Raw genomic sequence first — 13073 nt, 5'->3', positions numbered from 1 at the left:
CAAAACAGTACAACGACTGCAGAACACATATTGTACTGATTAAAATAATGACACAATCCACAGAAACAAACTACATACATTAAAGTATGAAGGCCCATGGATTTTTGCAGGTTTTCAAAAAATCAAATGAGAATAGCTCTGTCGTTTTAGCCCATCATGCAAACTCAGCTTTGCATATAAATACTGGGAAAAAAGGACTTTATTTAGTTTTGCTTCTGTATCTAAAGTAAACTAATTCAGCACATATAAGCCACTTCATTTGAATTTTGTAATAAATATATTATTCTATCAAGAATAAATTTAAGCTAACAAACATAGCAAAGGAAGAAGAACTGCAATTTTGTGACACCCTTTGTTTTTCTGGCTACTATCTGAACACCTAGAAAACTTCTGGGGAATGTCTCTTTAAAAAGAAGTGACATAACTATATAAACATTTTGAAACAATTAGAGTCTGTTATCTCAAACATTATCAGTTTGATAAGGCCAAGTCCAAGAATGGAAAACTAGAATGAGTGTTTTTACAAATTGCCACTCCTTATGTGACTGCCAAATGTACACATTTTGGACTTTGAAAAAGACCCTTTAGGGAGAAGAAAATGGCAGAAGAAAGAGGGAAAAATCTACTTAATGTTTTATGAACTCATTAAAAGAAAGTCTCTCCTTTTATTAACTGTGGGGAAAAAAAACCCTCCATTTATATAGAAACTACAGCTACCAACTGAAGGAGACCATGATAACTGTGCCTCCCAAGATAACAATATCAGCATATCAGTAATCCGTTTTCTGAATTTCAATGATAGTTTTCAAACAGGGCTCATGATTCAGTAGGGGCCAGTAAAACTTTACACTACCTGTTTAAGAATTTCTTTCTCTTTTGGTACACATTTTTCATCAGCACTTTGCTCTAGATATTAGTGCAAAGACTCTGAATCTTGCTGAAGTTTTAGCTAAGCAGCCTCTAAGAACCAAGGGGAAAAGAGAGTATGATGAAATTAAAATGAGATTTTTTTTTTGGTCAGGTTTCGTCATCTTAAATAATTTCTCAACTTAGTACAGGAAGATTACGTGAAAAGACAATTTTCCAAATACGGTCATCCCGAAAGTTTGCTTTTCTGAGAGTTACTTGGATCATGAACTAAGAAGAATAAATTGTGGATTTTATTTTTACTCATTCTAAATAGCTAGCCTATGAGAATGTGCTGATTTTAAAGTGTAAAGTAAGATCAAGGAATAAATGGTCACCATGAATATTAAAATTAATTTTTAGGTCATTAAGTATTTTCATCACTATACAACTGATTGAGCATTTTGCTTGTAAAGTTTTAAAATTATTCATCTTCAAATATTTTGAAATATTTACCACGTACATACTTAAGTTTGGGGTCCATATGTAATTTCTTATTTCTAATGAGCAGACAGTACATCTGTGGTGTTTTCAGAAGCCGGTTGCCCTCTGACTTAATGAAAACAAAAATCATTTGTGTCAGTGTTTGAATGCAAAGTAAGATGAAGCAGGAATAAAATTTAATCCTCAGAAATACAGACGTTTAATATATTCGACATCATAAAAATATGCTGAATATTAGCTTTTATATTAGTTGCTATAAATTAATCCATCTATAATGCCTCAACAGGTGAAAAACATATCGAATGAGGGATTTTTCCTGTAATGTAAGAGGCATCGGGCAGATGTGCTTTGTACCGAACGATTTCATATTTCAATGTGACAAAATAGATGAGCCACATAAAGACTAATTTCAGTTGCAAATTGCAAGCTGGAATAAGTTCCAGAATAGTAAACAATTAGCTGCTTTATTTTCTTTTTAATAAGACTAAATTACCAGATAATATCTACTGGCATCAACTTGGCTAATAAAAATCTGTTTAATAGGATTTGCCATTTTTCCAATTGCTATCATGATCAGCTTTGCATTTTGATTATCTCTAAACTTTGCCTCAATTTTCTCATAGAAAAGCTCTCAGTGGTAATTGCTTTAACATTTATTCCAGGTCAAGTGGTTAAGTATGAATAATGATCTGTCAAAAATGTACAGTAATGCCATCAATAGAGCAATTACCATTTAGCTGGAGAGTATTATGGCAAAAGACCACATTAACTGGGCACAGTAAACACAACAACAGAGGAAAAGGGGCAAAGGGACTGACCGTTTGCAAAACCTGTATGTGTTGTATGTGTTCCTGACAGATATTAACTGTCTTTCAAGACCAATTAACCATATACCTTCACAATGGTCTTCCCCATCTAGAAGGAATTAGGAGTTTTTCATTACTGGTAAAAGGAAAACAAGTGTTTATACAGCTTACATTTACTATTCCCAAAAAGGCTGTCTCGCTCTATTTTCTTGCCATGGTGTTTACTTCTACAGCTCCTGTGTTCTCCTAGGATGGCCCACCACAGGGCGGTAGGAGTGGTTTATGGAGTGAATCAGCGATTAAATTCACGTTAATGGGAGGTGATAACAGCTGCTTTTGTTGTCACTATTACTACAAAGGCCCAAGTTTTCAAAGGGTCTCTCTGTAGAAGAAGCAATGAAGAAGGCTGGAACTCGATACGTACAGCACTACTTGGGAAAACGGTGAGAAAAAGGAAATATGATGGTTACCCCGTGGACACACAGCATTGTTTAGTCGCAACTCCCTTAATATCTGGGGCTAAGGGGAAACCTTGCAACCAGTATTCAAAAGCAGATGAAAAATGGCTCTTTGCTTAGAGGTAATTCTGTAGCTAGTAACTCTGCAGCTAGCTAAACACTTCAGCACCCTTACTGAAAAACTTGCCTGGAATTTGGGAACAGGCTGCTGTCAGATGTACCTTACACTTCCACTGACTGATGTTTAGTTAGAAGAAATAGGCTCAGATTTTAATTTTAAGGGAAATGCACTCAGAAGAGTGGCCATAGGTTACCAAAAACTATTTATGTTTACACACTCACTCAGAAAATGATTCTTTGAGTTTACTCTGTATAGAATGATGGGTATGGGTTGGGGGTCACATAGATTTGGGATTTAGCCTCTCAGTTTTCTCATCTGCAAGGTGGGGTAATTATATAGCTTACTTGTTATACGGCCACAATGACGTAGTGAATGGGATGTGTCAGGTAGAGTGCCAGGGACCTGGTACACGTGTCATAAACATCCTCTTGTTCATCGTGCTATAGATGTTAGAAGGTCAATATAATGAAACGCTGCCCTCGGAGAGCTTCAGCCAGGATTTGTGTGCAGCAAGTAGAATAATGCACTATCTGGGATGACCGCCACTAAGCAGTGGTGGGCATGGGACACACAGACGTGCTAGAGGATTCCAGCAGAACTTTCTCTCCCGGTTGAGAGGCTAAGAGAAGGTTGAGATTGCCCCAGTACACTCCTTCCTCCACCTCTCAAACATTGTAAGGTTTATTCTCCAGTTTTCACCACTTTGCCACTTACTCACCGGCTCCACCCATATTCTGAAGTATTTCTCAACATGGGATTTCTGATTTTAATAGATAGTATGAGAGGAAGTGGCTCCATGATCAAACAAATTAGGAAGACACCAGGTTAAACAATGTTCATCTTTTTTTTTCTACTGAAAATGTCATGTATTTCTTAAACTAGTTTGCATTCTAAATTCCCAGGGAAGGGAAGGGGTTGGTGGTATGTGGTTTTCCTCACACTCATTTCACGACAGAATGGTTTTTTCCTGGGGTACCTAGTGCTGTGAAGAGCACGCCTAAGGCAACATGCGTCTTCTAAACAGCTCTCATCACGGCCACAAAAATCTCTTCAGAGCCAAGTCCAACGGTTGCTTCCCCCTCTTTTTTTTTTTTTTTGTACTAAAGGCACAGGCTGTGGAGCTGGCCTCCCTGCACTGAATCCCGTGCACTGTGGGAGCCTGGGCAATCCAGCCTCCTGATGGGTCAGGTTCCTCCACTTACAAAACAGAGGCTGTAAGAGAACATTCCTTCATTGTGTTGTTATAAGGTAATTCCTGTAAAGAACGTAGAACAATGCCTGGCACATGCTAAACTCTAAATACACTTTGGTTCTTGTCAGCTTCATCTCCTCCTTCTGTCTTGAAACTCTCTCCTTCCTTGGCTTCTTTGAGACATTCCTCTGTTGGCATCACTTGTGGTCAGTTTTCCATGACACCCTTCCCCCGCCCCGCCTGCGCCCCTTCCATGTTCAGGTCATAGTTCTACTCCTCCGCTTTTTACGTTTTCCCTGGAGGCACAACGGCACAGCAAGCATCAACTGTCAGTTATTCCTGGAGGTCTCCTCGCCTCGCACTCTATATTTAAAACTGCTTGATGGATCTTTCTGAAACTGAACTCAGAGCCTCCCCACTGCCCTGCCGGGCCCATCTACACCCCATCTTGTCCCGTGCCCTGAACGTGGGTGATGACGCCCCTGTCCATTCAGTATTCAGTTTTCCACCCAGAAACGTGGGTGTCATCCCTGACCCCTTCCTTTCTCCAGCCGCTCCACATAACCGACCAACAGCTGAGTCATTCTGTATGTCCAGTCTTCTCCATCCACACTGCACCTCCTTCATCCTAACCAGTCTCCCTGCCCCCAGTTTGCTAAGATCAAATCCTTTAATGATAGTTCTCTCTAGAAATCTCTTCAGGCTACACTCTGGCTTAAATCCATCCAGTTCCTGTAGGATGTGGTTTAAACCCCTTACTATTGTTGCCGAGATCCTTGGTTGGCTGGCTTCTGCTGTAGGCTGCTATGTCATTCTCTAGATCCTGCCCTCTCCACAGGGTGGGATATTACCTGGGCGTGGAACTATATTCCCTAGCTTCCCTGCAGTGAGGGTCTTGTCCATGGGCTGACAGAAGTGATGTGTTCTACTTCCAAGGTTTGTCATTAAAATGACTGGGTCCAGGATCACTGGTCCACTTCTTGCATGTTTCTGGCAGGAGGTGACAACAACTGAATCATCTGCTTGAACCCAGAGAGGAAACTGACACGTCGAGGAGAACAGAAGGTCCCCTCATGCACGATCACCTCAGTCAGTCACTTCTGGATCATTACACTAGAAAGAAAGAAGCTCCTGTCGTCTTGAAATACTTTGTTTTGTTGTCTTTTTATTATTGAAGCGTGGACACTTCCCTAACTAATCTGTCCCCTAAGAGCCGCTACCTCATTCCTTCCCTTCAGCTCGACTAAACTGCTTTTCGTTCCTCAAAGGTACCACGTACTTTATCCCTACTGGACTTTGCACACATTGTTTTTCCTTTTTGGCATCTATTTCCTCTTTTCCTTCTCCTTTTACTTAAAACTCTAGTATATCCTTTAGGTCTTAATGGAATAACACTTCCTCTGGCAAGTCCTCAAGGATTGTCCTCCTCTGTCCAGTCTATGACCTGGACAGCTGCCATGCACTCCCAAGGCACCTGCACTTCACCAGGCATGGCAGGGACCCACCATGATTTCAATCATTGGTTCAATTATCTCCAGTGTTGGGTTCCGGGCTTCATGAACACAGGAACCCACTGTCGTCCTTACTGGTTCCCCTCACAGCTTTGCATGACGTCTGGCACATAATAGGTCCTCCATACATCTTTGTTGCATCCAACTCAATTCAAACTCAGCAGGACCAAAACCAACTAAATGATCATCTCTCCTGAGCCCCTGGCCGTTTTCTTGACTGTGATTTATGTCTTAGTTAATGACAATTCCCACCCTCTCAATACCCCAAATAGAAAATATAACGTGTCACCCTTATTCCTCCCTTTCCTCACTTCTCACTTTAATTGGACAAGTTTTTTTTTTTTTTTTTCCTTTGCTGTACGCGGGCCTCTCACTGTTGTGGCCTCTCCCGCTGCAGAGCATAGGCTCCGGACGCGCAGGCTCAGCGGCCATGGCTCACGGGCCCAGCCGCTCCATGGCGTGTGGGATCTTCCCGGACCGGGGCACAAACTCATGTCCCCTGCATCAGCAGGTGGACTCTCAACCACTGCGCCACCAGGGAAGCCCAACACCAAGTTACTTTTAAAGTACCTCTGCAATGCCTCCTAAATAATCTTGGTGTTGGATTCCACTGTCACCTTTCTTCCCTTACCTGGACGAGTCCAGTACTTGTTTCCCATAAGCTGCCCCCAAGCCTGCTCTTCCTGTGTCCAGCACTTCCTTCCGGAATGAATACAGCTGATTTCATTCGTATCCTTAAAAATCTATAACTACCCTCTCTTGCAAACACCTGAAAATGGCTAGCTGGCTAACTGTCTGTCTATCTTTAAACCTGGTTTCACTTTATATGTCTGTGTTCACCTTTTCCCTGATCCTGATCTAGGTCAGTGATGGTCTCACTTTGAGTTGAAGTTAAAAACAAAGATGCTTAAGTTTCAATCACTCAAAGTCAGGGGACCACAACCAGCCTAGGCATCTGCATTTGTAACAAACATCAGTGAATGATCTGAGGACCACTGAGAAACATTGGCTTGGCTAAAATGAACTTCTTCATGTAGACCAGATAAATATATCATGCCATTTCACACCCGTGGGCACACATCATTTTCCTTTCCTGAAAATACTCTTTTCTTCCAGTCAAGCTCAAATGTCTCAAAACTATGGAGTTTTACTTATTCCATGAGAGTTTTTACTGAGGCCAGATCCCTGAAGCCTGAAATGTCTGGGTCATGAGTCTGGATGTGGGAGCCAGTTCCCTGACCGGGGATTGAACCCGGGCACCCTGTGTTGGGAGCGTGGAGTGTTAACCACTGCGCCACCAGGGAATTCCCGGTCTTTCTTTTGTTGATGCCACCAAAACCCCAACCAGTCAGGCTGGAAAATGGAAAGGCATCTTTTACTCCTGTTTATAATCTCTTACTTTCTCACTGCCACCCTCTTTTTTGTGCTTAAACACTTGGCATTTTGGAGTAACTTCCATAATTGTTCCTTAATATTTTCATGAAGAGGGCCAAGTAAAAGTCTCTGAAATCTCCCTGCAACCAAGATAAAATTTTGAAAAATATATAAATAAAAAAAACGTTGCAACCCAGTGTGTGTATGTGCGTGTGTGTGTTTTAAGAGTTGGGAGATTTACAATATGTTTCTAAGCCAAGGGGACAGGGCCAACACCATGGGCATCACTGGACACATGGAAGATGTAGAAGAGGTAACTCATAAAACAATGCTGGATGGTGGTGGTCCAACATGGGAGCCATGCTGTTCAGGTAATATGGAACATCTTCTATATGGCCAAGCATTGTGCTAAGAAATGGGGATGAAAATATAAAGAAGATGCAGGGAAATTTTGAGGTGGGAATGACGAAAGATGGCATCAGTCATATCACTTGGCCTTTGTCTTTAAAAGTAGGAGACAAGTTGTTGTTCATAAAGAGAGTACAGGGGATGAGGAAGAGAGTGTGGGGATGAAAGGAGTCAATGTTCACAGCAGCCTATATACCTTAGTGTGGGCCCACTGACTTCTGCAAAGAGCAACATGCTTATTGGTCCAATAATGATGACTTTGGAAACCTTTCCCTTTGAAGAAATATCAGAATGAATTATGGGCTTCCTTCAACCATGTCCCATAGAAGACCACAGCAACCTGAGGTTTTGTTTGTTTTGTTTTTTCCCCAAAGGGTTTGCAGTTTGCCAAAAGAGAAATAAAAATGGGATTGAAAGAAGAGAAACAATTTGATTCTATGCCAACAGGAAAACCACGTGTGCTAAATAGCGGTTTTATATTATATGATGTAAACTATGTGACGAACAAGTATTATATTCATCTTAACAAGGAAAATTGAAAGCTAATCCCTATATAATATAAAAGTTACCAAAAGATTTGAAATAAAAATTTTCGTCAAATGACCTGCTTTCTTTTGCACAAGAATCTTTTTTTTTTGTCAATTAAAGTGCAATATAGGCAGATCAGTCTGATTTGAATGGAAGTTTTATTTGAGATAGATACTAGGATTATTCTGGAATCTGCTACTGCAGAACAAGCCCAGGTAACACATTAGACACAACACTATCTTAATCACATTATTTCTGAAAATTCTAAAAGTTCAGAGTTCCTTGGTGTCAGCTGTGATGTCAGTTTATCCTTTCTGTCTACTCAGGATACTAACAGAGTTCTCCATGTCTTGTATGAGTTACAAAAATGCTGACATCAGGTTAGAGTTACATACTGATGCTTTTTATTACATTGGCTTATGATTTAAAATGCTGTCCTTATTTAGGTTAGTTTTGGAAAACAATTCACATTATTTTCCTTTGAAGTTCTGATATCCATATTATTTTATAATCTTTAAATGAATACCATCGATAGAAATGGCAAAGTTTAGGCTGTACTCGGTAACCACAGATTAATATTTTCTCTCTCTTTGATCTTTTCTATTCCCCAAGTTTCAGTAACCTCTTCAGCCTTACAGACAAGAAGACACACATCATCCTCATTGGAAGGCGGGAAGAAATCCCCCATGTGCTAAGAAACTGCAAGTGGGAACAAAGAATTGAACAGTGGCTCTTACACAGTTATTTATGAGACAATACATTGCCCTACTGTATGCTTGCAAAATATATGTTTTAATTAAAATACAAATCAAAGTAAAGAATACCACTGCTGTTTCTCTTTCCAAATACTATATGACATTTTGATTTAAAAATAGGAATTTGACATTTGCCCCTTGAATACCATTAAACGTGCTCATCATTCTCTCTAAAATTTGCCTCAGCTCTCCTTCTCTTGATGTATCTATTATAGAAAGTTCTAGATTTCGGTTATTCAGTTAATAGTATTAAATGACATCCAGGGTTTGCCAACTTTCCTTAGTCACTATATATTTTCCTATACACATTAAGCCAGAAGGATCTATTACAACTACTACTAATTACAGGTGATAAAGACACAGTGTGACTGCAGCCATGACAACTGAGATAGGAAGAAAGAAAATGGATGCTGGAGACCCAGTTTTCACAGGATAAGGTTGAGGGTAAAGACTGTTCCGAAGTAGAAGTTTCTAGGCAAGCTGAAAAGGATTCACAATCCCTACATCCCTCCTGTGTAAGGAGCAAGTGTAACAGATGGCAGCGTACATGGTTTGAGTCAGTGCTCTGGTTTCCTAACATGCTTTTTTATGTTTTCCTCTTTAATTTGAGTTCTGAACACCTCATCTGAAGCAGAACCCTAAGAGGGTCTAATGGGTGAAGTTACAAAGGAGAATTTCTTGACTCATGCAGGCTTCTGATTTAACTTTTAGTAAATCTGTTTTAGGAAATGCAGTATCCTGGTAATTTAAAACAGAGTAATATGCCCTTTTGAGGCTATCATGCATAATCTTTGAGTGACATGTATTCCTTTCCTGCTATCAAACCTGCTCAGATTTTTATAATCAGAAGCCCACATGCTCTGAAAAAGTCTACCTGACTTGTTTAATGAGTGACTTTCACCAAAGTTTGTCTCTGCTGTCAAAATCCCTCACCCATGATAATCACTCCCACCAGAACTCCATCAATTTCAGCTATTATTTCCTCCCAGATACAACTTTTTAAGGACGCAAAACCCACTGCACATCTAAGTTGATTGAGATGACACATTATCTCTGTACCACAAGAGCTCTACTTACCAGGGACCGTAGACAATGATATTATTATAAAATATCACCCATTTTCTGTGCTGTCAAACATTATCCCCAGGGGCTCAGAAATGAATGAAATTTACCAACCGGTACTGAAATACAGTGTCCATGTTTAACTAAACTTGTGCTAGTATACACCAAACACACCACTCTTAGATCTTTCTTCCCCCTTTTTAACACGCCGAAACATACCCAGCCCTGCCAACTGCCTCCCCAAAATGGTACCCAGCATTGCTCTTGCTCAGCAGTTCCCTAAAGACATGTTTGCCTTCTTTTAGCCAAGGGTCCATACAATATGAATACTGATGCAAATTTGTCAACCGAAAAGGCCACGTGCTCTGTGACACTGCCAGTCTGGACCAACATAGAAATAACAACCCTTTAGAAGTAACTCACAGAAAACAAAAAGACGCGCCCATCAAATGTGACTTATTGCCTCTTCCCACCTGATCCCATTTATATTCCTCATGCCGTTACTGACGGACACGGCGGGGAGAGTGGCTGTAGTCTGGCCATTTGTCACTGTAATCACCAACCCCAATAATTGACAGGAAAGAGGCTCAGCTCTGCCAATAGGGAGCCAGTGAAAACCATTTTCACGCAGCGGTTAACCATTTATTCAAATACTCAGCCTGATGCATTTTCAAAGATTGAAGAATTCCTTCTCTGCTAGAAATGGAGGCAGAGACGGGTAAAAATGATACTTAAATGCAAAGGCCTCGAACTGCTTGCTCGTAGTAACCATCAGAAACCCAGCCAAAAAAAAAAAGTTGAAAAGTTGCAATGCTCCGGATACGGAAGAAAGGTTGACAGATGAGTGATGAAGCCTTTTAAGGGCTGTTGCTACAGTTTCCCAGTTGTTTAGAATCACTGTATCTCACTAGTGATGCCCTCAGCTGGCCCACGTTTATGTACAAACTCCTCTGGAGCGTGCGATGATGCAGTGTCTGGATTTATATTGATGGGTGAACCTCACTCAGGCATCTTTGCTGACCACACACCCAGCTGTTATGCAGAATGGCCACCACTCACTCCTATTACTGTTAGAAGGACAGAGGTTTAGAAATAGTTCCCTTAGGTGGACAGTGCAGAATTAATAGCCCAATGTGTCCAGTCAGAGAGAAAGAGAACTAAGGAAAGCATATCCAGTTTCTTTAGCTCCGCCCATGGTAAATTGGAATCCTTTTGTAAACTGGAACAAGAGTGCCCCAAATGCAAAATGAAATTAGGGGGCTCGCTGGAGGAAACTAACATGAGAATTTTAGTAGCGAGTTTCAAATGTACAAAAGCCAGTCGTGGGGAATTTGTTTGTTTGGTTTTGTGTGTTTGTTTTCTTTCTGGCAACCACTTTGTATTCAGTTTGTCAGTCAAAGGACTTTGCTAAGGTGGTAGCCAGCCTTGGAGGAGGGCTGGTGACCCAGCAGGCAATCTTACCCCAGGGCCGGGGAAACCCTTTTTAGGAAACCCTATGCACTTCCTCTACAATCTGTGCTAACTTTGTAGCAGTGGTAGGATTAGAGCCATATCTCCATTCTAGTTTAGGAGCCCTCTTGTGAATTGGAGACTTGCAAAACCTAAAAGAGCGGACAACCATAAACACCACCCCAGAACAGACCGATGAGACTGGGAATCTGGTACCTTCTCTCCAACACAGCCAATGCTGCACGTTCCCAAAGATGTAAACCCCCCTGTAATACACCTAATTGTGCGTCACGGGAGCACCGGGGGCCATTCCCATTCCTCCCAGTCCCCAGCTGGTGATCAGCAGTGTGTGTGCCCTGAAGCAGTGGAATCGAGCCTCCTTGTAATTCTATCCTCGACAATAAACTGCCCGGGCTGTTCTTACTTGTGGCGATGCAGAAGCCCTTTTGCAAACCTCCCCCCAAAGTTTGAATCCAGTGGAAACCCAACAAGCCCCTCCGTGGAATTGTGGACGATGTGTTGAGAACCTGTTTCCCCTTCTCCCCTTAGATTTGCTGCTGTCTGGCTTCTCCGACTGCCTGGCTGGTTTCTTTGCTACTGAGAAAAGAAAGAGTATCAGCGCGTTTTCCTAAAATCATTCCTTATTCCCCATAGCACATCCGCCACCATGGCCTCTTGCTTGCCCCCGTTTCTATATTCATGGATTTGATTTTTCTTCTTGCAGGAGTTACGCCCCACTCACAGCTCTTGAAAATCTCATGATACATTTCTGGAATGTTGTGTTGTTATTTTCTCTTGCTGCCATTTCATTTGTGAAACGAGGGACAAAAGTACACATAGACTCAAAGTGTGAGCACACAACAGACTCAGAAAACTGCACATGTGACTATTAGGCATATGGTGCCATTTTGGTGTACTTGATTAATAAGGTCTAATATTCATTTACATATTGTGTATACACACTTTTTTCTTCTACAGTTGCTACACACACATGAAATAGATACTCTTAGTTCTCAAAACTGATACCTCTGTCTTTGTCTTGACAGGTTTAGAGATAATTTGGAAATGATCATGGATAAAGGATTGTTAATGTCCTGTTCCATCACACAAAATACACATATGTGTGTACATACATTTTTTCATTGTATATGTTGCCTGGCACTTGTCTGTACCAAATTTAATTTACCTGCCAAGTTGATGCTTGGCCTTAGGTTGTCATTCATGTTGTTTGGAGACCTTCATCATTGTTTTCTCTTCCTAACGTACCCTAAAAATGTATCCTCAGCAAATATCAATACTCAATGTTTCCCTTGTTTTCTGAGTCATCAATACAGGCAATGTATATACCACACTTAGTCTACATTCTTGGGTCATTTCAGACTTGATTTTTCCTTGGTGAAAACTTGCCATTTAAAATAATGAGGCTTTTTTTTTCTCCCTGTCCATTTAATCCACAAAAGAATTTCTGATTGCGCTCTGTGACTCCGTTGCCTTGACAGATTCTACCGAGAGAATGTATCAGAAGACATTTCAGTGTTTAAATAAATTAGGTTCAGGGAGTTCTACTTTTTCACGGCTGCTATAGCTCTTAGAAAGTTTGTCAAGTGTCATACAGACCGTCATTCTGCTCAGCAGGTGCTCAGGAGAGGTAGTTTGATGTAAGGCAAAGGACATGAGCGCCTCTGGGAGGACTCCCAGCTGCTGGCGATCAGGGTCTTGAGCTCGTCACTCTGAGACTCCAAGTCCCTCATCCATGAAATAGACAGGATGCCCTGCCTCTCAGGGTCTTCAGGAGAATGAACGGGACAACAGTTGATGTTCAACAAGTGTGAATCCTCCGCCCTTTGCAGATCTGGGCCTGAGGAAAACCAACAACAGCGAGGTAAGGAAGAACGCTCCTTCCTCCTGATTCTAGAAGTCACTTTGACGGTTCCCACCTCCCTCTTTTCACCTAACACAGTTAAACGGTCTTCCTTCCATGTCACCGTCCGCTCCCTCAGATCACCGTGCCCTGGGAGGCAGCAATTGTCTCTAGATCCCTGTAACACGGCCCAGACAA

Source organism: Mesoplodon densirostris, chromosome 9 (genome assembly GCF_025265405.1).
Source record: "Mesoplodon densirostris isolate mMesDen1 chromosome 9, mMesDen1 primary haplotype, whole genome shotgun sequence".
Taxonomy (NCBI): domain Eukaryota; kingdom Metazoa; phylum Chordata; class Mammalia; order Artiodactyla; family Ziphiidae; genus Mesoplodon; species Mesoplodon densirostris.
The sequence above is the reverse complement of the archived record's forward strand: the minus strand, read 5'-3'. Positions refer to the sequence as shown.